Source organism: Osmerus eperlanus, chromosome 7, assembly GCF_963692335.1.
Source record: "Osmerus eperlanus chromosome 7, fOsmEpe2.1, whole genome shotgun sequence".
In the NCBI taxonomy this organism is placed as follows: Eukaryota; Metazoa; Chordata; class Actinopteri; order Osmeriformes; family Osmeridae; genus Osmerus; species Osmerus eperlanus.
In genome coordinates this window covers 15,990,865-16,004,132 of record NC_085024.1, presented here as the reverse complement: position 1 = coordinate 16,004,132, position 13,268 = coordinate 15,990,865, and the positions used below count along the sequence as shown (strand labels likewise).

The following is a 13,268-nucleotide window of genomic DNA, read 5'->3' as shown; positions in this document are numbered from 1 at the left end:
CACTGCCAGTCAGATCCCTAAAATGACGTTCACTGAAACATCCTTTTCTTTTTCACGACGTGGATTTAATAGAACGACAAAGCGTTCAGGGCTCAACTGTCGACTATTCCGTATTGCTGCAAAAATATAGGCTCTTAATTTACGGAGAGCTTGTGAACTGTTCTGGTGATTCCTACACAATCGGAGGTCTCTGTTGCGCTCCAGTACACTTGACACTATTAAATATACAGGCTGGGTAATCCACAACTATTTCTACAATAACCGTGAGTAGTTGCACAAATGTAGCTGCGTCTTACACCCACTGTGACAAGATTTAGTGTCGGTGTATAATTACTGTACCTGTACACGAAGCAGAGGTATTTACAGTATCATTTAACCAGTGAGATATTACATTCACATTCTCAATGTTTCCTTTCAAAGCTTCTCTCTACCAGCTGCATCCATTACCCTGAATTCAAATTTACATTAATTAAACATCTTAATCCTTTTGAATTGTGTCCTGTAGTGGGTCGTATTAGCATATGTACAGGCGCTGGATGACCACATGCATGGTCAGCCATGCAACACCCTCTCGTCTGGCTAATGTCATTGTGATCAGCTGGTCAAGGGGAAAATCCCTGAGATGTGGCTCCAGCGTGTGCTGGAGGGGGGGAGCGGGAAATAAGGAATCCTGGAGCGATCCCTCTGCTCACGCACAGAGAGACCTGAGAAAAGAGACAACATGGGATAGGGACAGGATGTCTATCCTCCTTCTTCTGTTGCTATCTATCTCTTTTTATATTTGTGTTTCACTCTCTCTCTCTCTCTCTCTCTCTCTCTCTCTCTCTCTCTCTCTCTCTCTCTCTCTCTCTCTCTCTCTCTCTCTCTCTCTCTCTCTCTCTCTCTCTCTCTCTCTCTCTCTCCCTCTCTCTCTCTCTCTCTCTCTCTCTCTCTCTCTCTCTCTCTCTCTCTCTCTGCATCTCTGTCTGTATCTGGGCTTGGCTCACCCCCTCTCTTTCTCCCTTCTTTCTAACTTGGCTGGAAACCAAAAGTAGGAAGTGCCCTTGCTTGGCACTTCTTTCCCTTCGTACATTAAATATATGTTCAGTGAGGGAAAGTGAGGTTACTGCCATCCCAGTCCTTGAACAGATTTATGCTCAGGCACTACCACTTTCATGCTTGTTTTTCTTCAATTTGGATAAAGAAATGCTTTATAATACAGTGCTGTTTGGAATGGACCGGAGTGATGTTTGAAATGGAAGTCTTGTTTCAGAGTGTTCCGACCTGAGCGTATGAGGGTATCTCTTCAGGTCAGAGTGCTTTGTGAATGTTTGCTTATCTGTTCTGGTGCTGGTGTCTCTGTTCTGCTCTGCTGACTGGCTCCTTTTAAGTTAGGGATCAACAAATAGTAGTCTCAAGGTTTTACTCATTCAGACACGCACACACACACACACACACACACGCACACACACACATACACACACACACACACACACACACACACACACACACACACACACACACACACACACACACAGAGACAGGTGGGAGGCTAGTAAACAAGCCACGGTGACCTCAGCAAGAGATCAGGGTGAAGGAGGGAGGGATGACTGAACGGAGGGGAGTACAGACATATAAAACTGATGGATAAGAAATGAAATATCTCGCTGCTAGAGAGGCTCATACAGAGTGGTACTGTCTTTGATAAAGGCATGGGAGAGAGTTAGTGTTGTTCTAAGTGTTAGTGTTTCTCAAGTAAGATGGCAAATCCTAGAGCAGGAACTGTAGTAAGGATAATTCGATCTGTAGTTTGGGACTGTAGTAAGTGTAATGTCCTCTGAATGCAACTATGGGATGAATAATTCCACACGGGTCCTGCTGTGCTGTGATGGATGGTCTGGTCTTGTCACACAGTTGTTGTTGGTTAGCCTGTTGAAGTACCTTTCTGAATTCCAGATTCCACTCTTATGCTGACTAGTTACATATTGTACCTGTTAATTTTATGTAGAACCAGTTTGGCACCTCCTCCTACAGCCTCCAGGAAACATCAATACTTCAACACACCCATCCTTCCACCTGTGCAAATGGGCCTCTGTAAACACAGCACAGCGGGCTACCAGTATGTGGTTAGAACCAGCCCAGGAACCAGCCCTTGCTGGATGTGGTGACCTAAGGAGAATCATGGTTTCTAATTCCTTCCAGGTGTCAAGTAGTGCTTTCTACCAGCGAAAGGTTACGTTTGACTGGTGCGTAGATCATTAAAGCTTGTTTTTCTTCTCTGCTCTATTCTGCAGTTTTTTTGGCCAGAATGCAAGACCCTCATAGAGCCTTGTGCAGTATGAAGCATTTATGATGATGTATAAGCATGTATAAGGACCTATTCATAAGTCTTACCAGACTCTGGACTCGTCCTGGGAAGGTCACTCTGTACTCCTCTGGTTTCTGTGTGTGTGTGTGTGTGTGTGTGTATGTGTGTAGCTTTGGTTTTCATGTGTGTGTGTGTATTAGTGTGTGTGCACAGAAGGACCTAGCATTCCTCTTGCAGTTGGAGGCATGTCCCAGCTAATCCAGCCTCTATCACACAGCCAGACAGTTTCCATGACCTCAGCAGCTGTAGTGGCCTTGTTATAGTCTGAGTGCAGTTTGGAGGCTGCTTTAACGAGCCTTCAGCAGGCACCACGATCTGAGAGACGTAGATGTAACTACTCTAATGTAACACGGTACGGAATTTAATATTTAACAGTAGGATATTCACATGACAGCCTTACTGAGGGTTGAGTTTGTTTTGGGCTGTGTGCCAGTGAGTTTTTGAACCTGATGAACTCAGCTAGCTAGTTTAAGTCACAGTAAGTCAATTTAAATGTGTTGATTGCCGACCAGCAGACATGGTATCGTTGGCCTCTAAACTCTATAAGTGTTTTCTCATCTTTTACATTAAACAAATACACTTGGGGGACCAACTATTTAAAACTAGCTCAGTGACCAGTCAGTCAGTCAGTCAATCATATCAACACACATTCCTTACTGTACAGTCTAGCTCAAAGCCTGTCAATCAAATCAAGACAGACCCCCCACAACAGCATTCCAAAGTGGTGACATCATGTTCAGACTCAGCAGACTCTCACAGTAGTATGAGAACACAGCAGCCTGGAAAATCCCTTTAGTCATGTTCTAAAGTGAGAGAAGAAAGAGAGGGAGAGAGACAGAGAGAGAGAGAGGGCATGGTTAAAATTAGAGGACATGGTTTTCAACCCTCTTAAATTAGATTAGACGCCGTTCCCTGACTGCACCAAGACTCCAGAACATCTACTGCATGTCCATACTGAAGAGTCAGCTGTTCCAGCACATAGGTTGTAATGCATGTCATCAGCTCCACTGCTTGTTAGACAACACGGCCACCATACTTGGCATAGTGTTGGTGTATGTATACACTTCTACATCTCGATGACGACGTCTGGCTGCTTTGCATCAAATTCAGGTTCCATATTTCTGTGAGGGCCTGTATTTTCTTATTTTGAACAACTTCACTCTGCATAGAAGAATCATCCTCATGCATTGTGGGTTTGAATACGGTTTCCAAACCATTTTCAACAGTTTGGCATTCTTTATTTTGCTTTTAATTGCCCTCTGGCTGATCCAGTCCTGCTGTTCTCCCAGCCTGCACAGTTCACACCACTAATTAGACCCACTTTTAAACGCTGCAATTCACGTCGGCGTGGAAAAGAACACACACCCACCAATCTCCGAGCCATGGAGCAGTGATGCGGTGGTGTGCTCACCACCCAGACCGCAGGGAGGAGGAAACGACCGCGTAACCCCCCTCGCCACAATAAGGCCCCTGGGTGAACTTCTGAGACGACGGGAAAAAAGAAATCTCTGTTTTTTTATCGTTACTGTAACTGCGAAGAACCACTCGTAATTCCTCTCCCACTTAATCTCTCCCATGCCTTCTGAAGCCTGCAGATGAACGCGGAGGGGAAGGCGCTATGCAGATGTGGTTGTTTGTTGCTCTCTCTGTGTCTCCAGACGGAGAACGACTTCGGGGCTGGGACGGGGGGGCTGTCATTCCCACTGGCAGAGGTCCACTTGGAACCCATGCGAAGTTGTGGTTCAGCATCTTCTCAAAACGCCTCCGACTGGTGACGAGCAGCTGCTGGGAGCCGAGCGTCTCTCTGGGAACCTGGGTTCTTCTCGGTTCTTGAACGTAGCGCCACCGAGCTCCATTCAACGGCGCTAAATTGAACTAAGCTTATTTGAAGTGAGCCGATTAAAGTGAGCTCACAGTGAACTGCGCTAACTGAATTATATCTTCAACTGAGTTATCTTCATCTGTGGTTTCCAACTTTCGAAGTGGAGAAGCTTTCAAAGTCAGCTTCCCACATCAGCAGGGTGGCGTTCAGTTCAATCAGAGGTTGCATACAATCTTCTAAATAAATCAGAGGAAATAAATGGAAACCAATGGTAGATTGGGGACGATCTCAAATGAAGAATTTAATTAGAACTGAATTAAAACTGCAGCCCTGCTAGCACTGCTGTGCTGTGTCCTCGGTTCACCCCGAAGTTTGATTCAGTTGTCACATCATGCCACAGTAATACTGCTCGGCAATTTCTTAACGTGTCCAAATATTTCATTTCAGATCTGGGTGTCCGTGCCACGGAAGCAAGCGCAGATGAGATGTGTCAGGGTGAGTCGTCCTGTCCTCAGCCCCATCCTTATTGAGAGCAGGAATGAAGGTCCCAACACCACAACAGCTGTTTCTTCTGAATCTCAGAACTCTCCACTGTGGGATAGTATCCAGCTCTGGCTGTCCTCTGATAGGTTCGTTTGTCATACAAAGTCCCAGGGCTGCGGTGGTGTGTGTTGTAAGCAGGGCTGGTCACCAGTTGTGTGGAGCTGCACTCACATTGTGATGCATGTAAGGAGTACAGTCAGGATACAGGGAGGTCATGTATGAAGGTAGTTAGTGTAAATCTAGGGAGGGTTAAACATGTTTAAGGACTCCATACTGAAACATGGAGAACCCCCTGCCTCTACCAGTCCATTGTTTCTCAGCGGTGGGGTTCTGAATTCTTTTGTTGTACAAATCCAAAAGTTACTTATTCAAATTGACTGTTCTCATTCCATCACTAAACATGTGACTCTTTTTTATATTGGACAGAGAACGGACTAAAGAAAATATTACCTGTGGCGCTTCTGAATAATTTCACTTTTCTGTTCTATTCTTTTGTCTGTATTAAAAACGGATCTATTTGACATTACTAATCTGACTTCAAAGAGCTTTCGTCATGTTAAAGCCCTAGTCAGTGGTGATAAGAAAATATGCTTTTATTGTTAAGCCCACATCCTCATTCATTCAAACCCAACCCAATGAATATTGAGTTTTTTACTGGCAATTAAAATGTGAATTGGTCACATTCTTCAGTGTCAGCTCTTTATATCACAGTGAGACATAGACACATGCACAGCATGCGTTGAAAAGGCACACACACAGACACACAAAAAGACCCTTCACAGAGTGTGTGAGCATGAGTCTTGCCCAAATGCATCAGCACAGAGGTTTCTCCCTGTGGGGGGGGGGGGGGGGGGGGGGGGGAGACCTGAGGACCTGTCTGGCAGTCTGGACCCAGCCCTCCCTCTGGTGGGCAGGGGTGTGTACCTGCATCCTCCTCCTGGGTTTTTGTTTTGCTAGCCACTCTCATTACCCAGGTGTTTACCTCTGAGAGAGGAAGCACTTGTCAACGATGCCTGCCAGCCAGGGCTAGCCTGGGGGAGGGGAGGGAGGAGGAGGAGGGTGGAGGTGGTGGGAGGGCTGGCGTCTGGGAAGGTTTTTGTGTGTGTGTGTATCTGTCTATGTAAGCCTGCGTGGGTGTGTGTGTGTGTGTGTGTGTGTGCAGAGGTATACCCTGTCAGTCAGGTCACTGGGTTCCTCGACTCCTTGGAAGGGGAGTGGGGTGGGGGTGGGGGGTGGGGATAAGGGCTAGGTGCTGACAAGGATTTATGAACAGATAGTGTCAGACTGCACGCACGTAGTCCTGTCCCTGCCTGTTTGCTCCAGCCAGGGACGAGAGATGAGCTCAGCCACCGCTTCACTTCCTGTTGACCTTCTCTGCTTCTCTCTGTGGGTGCTGAAGGTGGTTCGCAACTGCGACGGGATCAACCTGCTTGAGTTAGTTCAAAGTGAAATTGCTCGTCTTTGTTATTTAGTCCTTCACATCGGTGATGTTTGATATCTGTTGGCCCACGGCTGGGGTTCTGAGGTTTCTTGAGGTGCCTGAGATCGTTTTGGAACAGCATTCTCATGATGAGAAAACCCCATTCAGAAGTTGTGAGCTTGAGTGTCGTCATCAGAGCACAAGGGCGTCCTTGTTGTCTAAGGTCGATGTTTGGGTTATCTCTCTCTCTATCCCCCCCCCTTTCTCTCTGAACAAAGCCTGGTCAGAGACTGCTGATTGTTTCCTGACTACGAAGGCCTTGTTTGTATATCATCCTGAGGCTGGGAGCACGTGTTCAAGTACACTATAGACCATAGACCACTGGGCCTCTCCTCTGTCTATACAGAGCTAGCTGACACAGTAGCTGCATAGAATTTCTACTGTCTATAAGAATGATGCCTTGACACTATATCTGGAATCTTTCCGGACATTTCCGGATGGTGTGTTTCATTAGTTGAACAAGAGACCCTGTGTGATATGGAGTTAAGTCTCTAGTTGAACAAGAGACCCTGTGTGATATGGAGTTAAGTCTCATCAGCCTCCGCAGTATTATCTGTCGTTGTTTTGTTTGTCCAGTAAGTGAGCCACCAGAGATGGAACGAAGCCAGACCCAGACCACATTCTTTTCTCTCAGTCTGGGGTGTCATAGTCTTGGATTGTGCTCAATGTGGGTTCAACTACAGTATTTTTGTGCAGTGACTTCATAAAAGGTCTCCCTTCTTTAGCTGGGTGTGTATCCACTACTGTCATCCGTTGGTTTTTAATTCCGATTCAGGACTAGAAACGTGTGTACAAAGTGAGGATGCTTTAATCTCACTCTTTTGAGGGACTTTGTGTGTGCTGGCCGAGCTCAAGTCCAAGGTGGAGCTCGACAAGAGACCTGTGTTCAAATCTTGCCTCGGGCAGTCATGGGGACACATGCTACTCGTTTCCCCTGCTAGCGAAAACGCCTGAATCCCACCCCCAGCTCTGTGTGGTGGCTGGTCTACGAGCAATGATGTTTGTGTAACTGTACACTCTACATATCCGGCAGATTTAAAAGAGCATACATGCTGTGTGATAAAAAAAAATAAACATGGGAGCAATTATTTATGGGACACTATATCGCCGTCAGGGAGTGAGATCCAGGGCTTCCATCCTGTCCTCTACCACGGAGCTAGGAATGTCCCCGAACGCCACTGAGACATGAGCATGTCCTGCATCGCTGCTTTGATACAGCTGCATGTTTGTGTTTGTGCGTCTGGGTAGAAAAACGAATAATTCATTTTTGTCACGTTTTTTTTTGTTCTTGCTGTGCAAGAGGGCTCTGGCTTGTACTCTCAGTGTGAGTGTTGGATGTCTTAAAACACATGTGTGGTTTAGCCCCGGCATTCAGCTTCCCTTTTGTCCTCCTGTGTGATATTTAGGGATGCTGAGCTCAACACAAAGGTACTTTATTTTATACAGAACTACATGTGAGTTGAAATGTACATTTCCGAAGCAAACACGAGAGCTCGAATGCACACGGATATACAATGCATTAGAAAAAGTGCTCCCATTCTATTCATCTCTTTGGATACATTTAGAGTACATCTTTCAGTTTTCTGAAAGATGTGTGCATGAAAGGGTTATATGTGTGTATGCCCAAAAGCATAATGTAAACACTCTTTACTTTTAATATGTACCTCAAGAGATATACAGTATAAAGTACAAACATAACAACCTTGAAAGGGGAAGCGTCAATTATAAAGACCATTGAAATAGAAGTCATCTACATTTATGGGATGTGCTGAATAAGGGGCATGGTAACCAGCTCTCTCAGTTTCTGTGCACAGTCTGTGACGACTCTACATTGGATATCGCTCTCTGTGGCTTGCAGATCGGACTCTTTTTAGCAGTGTGGCTCAGTGGTCACACAGGCCTCAGGCCCTGTAACAGAACATATACTTCCTGTTTCTCCACAGTGGCCCCCTCAGAGCCGAGCAACAGTCATCAGCTCACAGGAAGTGTGCAGGAAGTGAGATCCGTGGTCGAGGGACCTGCCCGGGCTAGTCTGGAGACCAGACGCCTAACTGTCGCTCTGCACCTGAGTCCTGGAGAGGGAGATTACAGAGTCACGTGAAGACAGAGGAACCTCTACTGGGCAAGACGCGACAAGACTCTCCGACTGATTCGAATGCATTCAAGGTTTTTCTTTTCATAGTTTGCATTGATACAGTTAGGATTCAGCCTGAAACTGAGGGGTTCTGAGAGATCCATACAACTGAGGATGACTTGGCTGCATGCCTTGTACATTGTGTTGTGTTTGATGCCGCGTACCTTAGCACCCCTTGGGCTGGAGGCTGTGCACAGAAATGACTGATGGCTGAAGTTATCAGGGGGTATGGGGGCATGGGGGTATTTTTAGGACCGAGGTCATACGTTGAAGTCTCACTGAGACCATACAGGATACTGAACCTACAGGATACGGTCCCGTTTTGTGACCAGCAGCCTAATAGTATATACTGTAGCTAATGCTAAACCAGAACAGTAGTAGAAGTAGAGTAGAACTCCATCCTGTGTAAGTTGATGTCGTTGGAAAGAGGTTCACAGTATAGAAAGGATAGGCCCCATGTCGTCTTCGATGCTTTGGGGAGTTACACTGGAGCTCCTGCATGCTTACACACCTCTCGTTTTTTCCCGGTAGCGATGAAAAGTGGTGATATTTCACCCAGCCGAACAGAGCCTGACAGGGGGAGGTGAGAAGAGAGGGGAAGAGTGTGTGTGGTATATAAACATCTATAGGAGTCTGTGAATGGAGGGTTCCTTTTTTTCCCCCTTTCTTATTTATTCAGGAAGGTGGAGGATGATGAAACATTTACAGCTGCTGGAATCACCTCCGCTCAACAGCAAGAGGTTTTGATGTTTCTCGGCTGAAGAGAAACTTGTTATTTTTCGATGTGGTGGTACTGTGAAAGACTGGCACACACTCAGGCTCCCAGACACACTCTGAACTCCTGTCTCCTCTCAGGCTGAAGTAGCTACAACATACCAGAAGTATCTACCAATACACCAAAGGTATCTAGCAGCACACCAGAAGTATCTAGCAGTAGACCCGAAGTATCTATCAGGCAGCAAACCAGAAGTATGTACCAGAAGGCCAGAAGCAGACCAGAAAGAACAACCAATAGATCTGAAATATCCAACTGTAGACCAGAATGAATCATTGGGTTCTGGTGGGGGCATGTTGGCAAGGCTACTCTCCGATAAAGGGGTGGTTCAAACCACCAACAGCTTCTACCAAACTGCCAGAACTGCTACGCTAACCTAGCAGAATACTAACCTGCCGTTACAAGTCATGTCATAATCACAAGCACTTTGCCTTAGTACTCGTCTAACAGCTAATTGTCTAATTGTTTACCCCGGTTACAAGGTTACAGCACAGGGTAAGCTGAAACTCACCTGTCGCTTTGCACTAAATGAGTTAGTTTTCTTCCGTAGAGCTGCTATGTTGCAGGTAATTACGTGTCATAATTGCATTAGCCTCAGAGCAGTCTGTAATGTGGCATGAGATAGCATCATTAAACACGGATACATCATCATGGTGTGGCTCTTTGAAAGCTCTTCCATGTCTGGTGTTGCAAAACATGAACCACAGTGTAGCTCGGTTGCCAGGTGGGGTTATCTCACCATCTATGGGCTTTATTCATTATTATTTTTAATAGTTTGGCGTCTATCACCATCAGTTGACCTTTGCCACCAACCCTCTGGGGCCAAACTAGTGGTCTATTTTCCAGGTAGGCTTCAGAGGAAGGGTATCTTGACTGAGCTTCACAACGGAACGGACTGTGTTGATGTAAACAGTCTAAATGAGGCTCTCCCCTCTGTGGAGGCTGATGCAATACAACGAAAGCTCTGGAGTCTCAGTGTAGAGAAGAGACACATAATGCTTTACGCTCTATCTCCCGCAAGGGTTTTCCCCCTCCGTCTCTCTCTCTCTCTCTCTCTCTCTCTCTCTCTCTCTCTCTCTCTCTCTCTCTCTCTCTCTCTCTTCTCTCTCTTTCTCTCTCTCTTTCTCTCTCTCTCTCTCTCTCTCTCTCTCTCTCTCTCTCTCTCTCTCTCTCTCTCTCTCTCTCTCTCTCGTTCTCTCTCTCGTTCTCTCTCTCGTTCTCTCTCTCTCTCTCTCTCTCTCTCTCTCTCTCTCTCTCTCTCTCTCTCTCTCTCTCTCCCCCTCTTTCTCTCTCTCCTCCCGCCCATCGCTCTAAGATCAAGAGAGTGGTCCGCTCGTGAAGGGAGCAACATTTGAACCACCCCCACCCAACCTCAGTCTCCAGAGATCACGTGGTTCACACGTAGCAAAGGTGGTTTGGCAGGTCTGTGCTGCGGGTTCCTCACCCTGCACTGAGACCACAGTGTCTTCATCCAGACCTGTTTGTCTAATGGAGAATTGTTGAACGTGAGCGTAAGACTACATCCTTTAAAGGCCATGTATGAGACAGTAAAAGGGTGCGACAGAAGACAGTGGTGGAAGTCAGTTGGTTCTCACTGTTAAACAACTGGGAGGTCATGTATTTGTGTCCAGCTCTGAGGAAACTCTGAGGGTCACTGAAGGTTGCAAGAAGAAACCAGTTCTGTCTGGACTCCAGCATGCTGTCTAAACACTTCTAAAGCTTCCACTGCCCTACAAGTGGAACTAAATATATCAGTCTATCTCCTGATGGAGGGTTCCCAATGATTAAGGGTGTGGGTGTGGGTGTCTGTGTGTGTTTGCTTGGTTTGGTGCAGCCTACAAGGCTGAAGATTTCTATTTACAATCCATGTGCTAGCCATCTTGTCCCTCTGCTCATTTCAAAATGGTTGACCTCCAATGCTGGATCAACATAAATACTTCATTACAGTATGCAGGGAAGGTCAAAAGTCGAAATTGATTAAAGACACCGGGGGTCTTTAGCAAAACATCTGTATCTAAAAATGTGATTACCAAATAAAGATTTTTCCCTTCAAACATCCATGTGGGTTAGGTTGTATTTGCTGTCAGATTTTGTATGGAGAGCTCTGTGTCTTGTGATGTGGTTAAATCTAGTATTTAACACGAAGAATCATACACAACATTTAACATACAAAGAATGCATTGCTCTATACATTTCCACATACACACACACAATTGCATGACCAACACAGTTCCATTACAATGCTGTTTTCCCTAACCCCAAACAGTGGATGTGATTCTTACCTTAACACTAATTGTAACCCTAAAACCCCCTAGAAACAGCACTTGAACTTATAAGGACCACAAAAATGTCCCCACAAGTAACATTCTTCTTTGTTTTTTCTATTCTTGAGGGGACTTCTGGCCTGTATATGAACAGTTAAACACACACACTACCACACACACACACACTGCCAGGAAATAATGACCAGACATAATGAAATCACTGTTGTTCGGTGTGTACTGCATGGGTTGTGATGCTATCCCAGATACTGCCCGTCTCACAATAAGAGACTGTTAAAGCAGAACGTTCTTCCGGAGGCGGGGGGGTTGGGGGGATGGTGGAGACCCCTCCAATGATACAAAACAGAAATCACATTACTGCAGGTTGGGTCGGCCAGCACTGTAAACATCTCTATATTATAAATGTTTCGAGTATACAACAGAAGCATAATGCAGTCTTATATGGACATATTTGCAAGTGAATTGAGGTTCCATATTGCTTAGATGGAAATCACACTGGCATTGTGTTGAAAGACCGGGAGTCCAATATTGTCTGTGATTGAATTGAATGATATCTGATGGAAAGAGAAAATGGAGAATATGTAAACTGAATGTGCACTGTTTGGCCAAAATGATACTAAAGAACGAATGGCTTTTGGAACAGCATGACCAAATTATACGGAAATTACAGTGCAGCCAATCATGAGAATCACGAGGGAAATACAGACACATGCACACACTGGGAGAATAAGATATATTGGGGTGCATGCTTTAAACAGCTACAGGTCTGAAATGTGAGAGCTTGCTGGTTATCAATGGACAGCCCATCAGTTCCGCTCATATCTTCCTCCCTCAATTTATCTCAATTTCCTATTTTATACACCACCTCACTATCTTACTCTTCCTATCTTCCTATGTCTGCTTTCTGCTTCTCTTTCTCTCGCACACTTTAGCTGTACCACATACTCTCCGATTTTCCTTTCTCTCTTTTGACTCCTCATCCTTTTCCTCTCTGGCTCATTTAGGCTCATCTCTCTCCAACTCTTCACCTCATCTGCCTCTGCCTTCGGCATTAGATGTCTGTTCTCTTTCACCCTTTAGCTGTCTCTCGGTCTGTCCTCCTTCTCTCTCCTCTCTACCCTCCTCTTCCCTCTCTCCCTCTCCCTCTCCCTCTCCCACGCAGGCAGATATACAGCGAAGCGGGCAGACACAGGCAGTCTGTCTGGCTGGAGCAGCTTACAGTGACTGGTACTCCCCGCTCGAGCGAGCCCAAACCTCTGTGCTGGCTGCCTCCGCCAGCTGTGCACTGCTGACCCAGTAAACTTTCCGGTGAACCTCAAATCCTGCCTTCCCATTTGCTGGCTGCCGCATCATGTGACCACCCCCCGACTTCCACCTCCTCGCTGAAGATGCAGCTCTCCCGAAACTCAGCCTCCCCCAGCTCGCTCAGAGGACGCCTTCTTCAGCGGCATCTCTCTCCCTCAGACGACTCCCCTTCTGGTCGTGATTTCGATGCTGCTGGATGAGGGAGGGTGTCTGGGAGGTGAGGGGAACACAGGAAAGGAAGGGAACCTTGCGGGCATTCACAGGCAAATGAGAGACGCAAATCGTTTGTTAGGGTTTCGTTTTTGTGGCGGAGTAGGATATGAGTTGGCAGGATTTTCCCACCGCTCCACACACACTGCGGGTGTCTCGTTGCAACCCCAGAGGCAGAGGAGCAGTTGTCTCACATGGTCTCTCCCTACGCCAGTCTGCTTGAAGCCCTTCAATTATAATCAAACTTTATTGGAACCCTCATTTATAATCAAATTGATTTACTTTCATTCGTCGCCTTCCAGGCTTCTTGCACCGACTTTCTGGACGCGAGAATCATGGGAAACCGAGTTTCATGTCCAACTTTTGTGGC

The 13,268-nt window shown here is 46.2% G+C and overlaps 1 long non-coding RNA gene across 4 annotated transcripts in view; it reads left to right on the top strand.

Moving 5' to 3' along the window:
* The window catches only part of LOC134023249 (uncharacterized), a 72,432-nt gene that overhangs the window by 37,951 nt on the left and 21,213 nt on the right, over nt 1-13,268 (top strand). For 2 of the 4 annotated variants that reach the window (XR_009930754.1, XR_009930753.1), the window contains 2 exons: nt 4,617-4,664; nt 8,136-8,358. This is a non-coding gene — a long non-coding RNA (uncharacterized LOC134023249). The remainder of the gene's footprint in view (nt 1-4,616; nt 4,665-8,135; nt 8,359-13,268) is intronic. The other 2 variants (XR_009930756.1, XR_009930755.1) reach the window with 1 other exon arrangement.